The sequence below is a fragment of the Athene noctua genome, unplaced genomic scaffold (assembly GCF_965140245.1).
Source record: "Athene noctua unplaced genomic scaffold, bAthNoc1.hap1.1 HAP1_HAP1_scaffold_302, whole genome shotgun sequence".
In the NCBI taxonomy this organism is placed as follows: domain Eukaryota; kingdom Metazoa; phylum Chordata; class Aves; order Strigiformes; family Strigidae; genus Athene; species Athene noctua.
This window is the reverse complement of record NW_027437763.1, coordinates 115,001-117,500: the sequence shown is the minus strand read 5'-3', so window position 1 is coordinate 117,500 and position 2,500 is coordinate 115,001. Positions and strand designations below refer to the sequence as shown.

General features: G+C 78.3%; 1 non-coding gene across 1 annotated transcript; it reads left to right on the top strand.

Moving 5' to 3' along the window:
- Window positions 1-2,087: 2,087 nt before the first annotated feature.
- Window positions 2,088-2,240, top strand: LOC141955550 (5.8S ribosomal RNA). The gene has a single exon (XR_012632619.1). It is a non-coding gene; the product is annotated as a 5.8S ribosomal RNA (ribosomal RNA).
- The last annotated feature ends 260 nt before the right edge of the window (window positions 2,241-2,500 follow it).

Below are 2,500 nucleotides of genomic sequence, written 5' to 3'. Positions count from 1 at the left end.
GGAGGCGGGAACCCCGGCCGGCCGAGCGGAAAGCCCCCGGCGCTCGGGCGCGCGCAGGAGAGGGAGAGGGGACCGGCGCGAGCCGTTGGCGGTGACGGGCTGGGCGCGGCCGGCGCCAGCCCGGCGAGAGGGGCGGCGGGCAGAGCAGGCCTCGCCGGGGTCGGGGGAGGCGTCTCCCCCGATCCTTCCTGCCCGCACCGTGGCGGGCTTGCTGCGGAGCAAGCCCGCCGGGGGGCCGGCCGGCCGCGTGCAGGGCCGAGGCCTCTGGGCGTTCCGGGCTCGGGTGCGTGGCGCCGGCCCTCGGGCCGGCGGGCGAGTTCCCGCGCCGGGCCGTGTCCCGCGCGCCAGCGGGCGGCCCGAGCCACGGCTCTCCTCCCGGGCGCAGCGCCGGGATACTGAGGGAAACCTCGGGCCCCGGGCCAGGAGGACGTGGTGGTGGTGGCGGATGTCGGGCGCGCCCCCGCGGGCGGACGCTCCCCCGATGGCGGCAGCGGGGGAGGCACCCCCGCGGGGCCCTTGAGGATGTTTCCCTCACCCCAGGGCCAGGTACCTAGCGTCCGCGCCTCCGCGGCCCTCCCTCGGCTGAGCCCGGGGGTCGAAGGCCGCGGAGCCGGGCGGAGGTTTAAAGACTCGGGCGGCTCGGTGCGACCCGCAGGGGCGGGCCCCGGCCGTGTGCGGCGGTTGAGCCTCCAGGGGCGGGAGTCGCTCTCGTGCAGGCCCTGGCCATGGCGGCCGCCGCCCACGCCGTGGGCTTTTTGTCCCCTCGGGCGGCCGCGCCGGGGAGGGGTGTCCCCCCTGCCCCCCCTTCTCCGCGGTCCGGTCTCGGCGGCGAGACCGGCGGCGTTCGGTCGGCCGCAGCCGGCCTGCCTCGCCCTCGAAACGCGAAGGGGAACCTCCCCCCCCCCCGGCGGGGAGCGCGGGCTCTCTCGCCGTCGGGGGCGATGGCGATTCCCCCACGGTCGGGGGTCTCGCCGGGCGGGGCGGCCTGCTCGGGCCGCCGCGTCTCCGTGGACGCGCAGCGGCGCGCTTGCGGCTTCGTGCTCCTTGCTTGCCACCCCCACCCCTTCCCGCCCCGGCTGAGGGGAGGGGCGGCGCAGCCCCCGGGCCCGAGCGGCGGCGGCGGCGCCGCCGCTCGGCGTGCCGGCCGGCGGTCGCTCGGTGGCCGGCCGCGTGGCCTGTCCCGTCCCGGGTCCTGCCCGTCGCTTCGCAGTCGCCTTTCCCGGTCTCGGTCAGGCGAGGCGGGTGGGCGGCCGAGGGGCGTTCCCCGTCCCGTTCTCCGCGCGGAAGCGGGGAGAGGGGGCGTCGCCTCCGGCTCAGCGGCGTCCGCCTTCTGCCTGGCGCGTGCCTGCGGAAGGGGCCGAGACGAGAAGCGGCGGCGGCGGCTCCGGGAGGGCAGCCGCGGCGGTGCGGTGGCCGGGCGGCGGTCGGGCGGAGCGCCGGGCGGCGGCGTCGCGTCGCCGTCTCGGGTTCCGGCGGTTGGCCGTCCGTCCCTGTCTCCGGTGTGGTGCGGCGGCGGCGCCGCGCGGGCGTTCCCGGCGTCGGGGCGAGAGCCGGGGTTTCGGGGCCACGGGGGCAAGGAGCCGGCTGTCGCAGCGCGCGGGCGCTGGGCGGCGCGGAGGCGCGCGCGGCGCGAGCGGGGCGCCCCCGCTGGTCGCCCGCGCGGCGGTCAGCGTCTGTGGTTTCCCCCCTCCGCGCGAGCGAGAGGCGGGTGCAGGTCCGGGCGCGCGGTCGGACGCGCCGCCGGCCCTCCGTGCGGAGGCCGGGCCGAGCCCGGGCGCCTGGGCCGCCTCCGAAGCGAGCAAGGTGCTTGTTGTTTCCCCAGGTCGGTCGGGAGCGCGGGCTCCCCGGGCCCTTGCCGTTCGGAGCTTGTTTCACCCTTCCCTTCCTTCCCTCCGTTGTGATGTCGGTACGGTCATCTGAGGCGAGGCGCGACCGTCGCCCGCCGGTCGTCGCGCGCCCCCTCCGCGCGTGCGGAGGGGGGCGGTCGGTCGGTCGGTGGGGCGGCGGTCCGTCGTCCGAGAAGGGGGCCGCTTCTGCGGAGCGGTCCCGGCCCCTCCGCGCGCGCGGGGCGGTGCCGAAAGGCAGACAACTCTTAGCGGTGGATCACTCGGCTCGTGCGTCGATGAAGAACGCAGCTAGCTGCGAGAATTAATGTGAATTGCAGGACACATTGATCATCGACACTTCGAACGCACTTGCGGCCCCGGGTTCCTCCCGGGGCTACGCCTGTCTGAGCGTCGCTTGACGATCAATCGCCGGCCGGTGCGCCGTCCCTCCCCGCCTCGCCTCGGCGGGCGGGCGGGCGGCGTCCGCGGCGGCGCGGCTGGGGTGCCTCGCAGGCCCGTCGGTGTCGGCCGAGGGCCTTCGTCCCCCTAAGTGGAGACTCGGGGAGCGCTCCGAAGCTCCCCGCTCCCGGAACGCCCGCTTGGCGGAGCCTCGTCCCGCCGGGGCCGGGCGGCCCGTTGGTTCGGTCCGGCCGGGTCGGGCGCGGCGGTGGGGA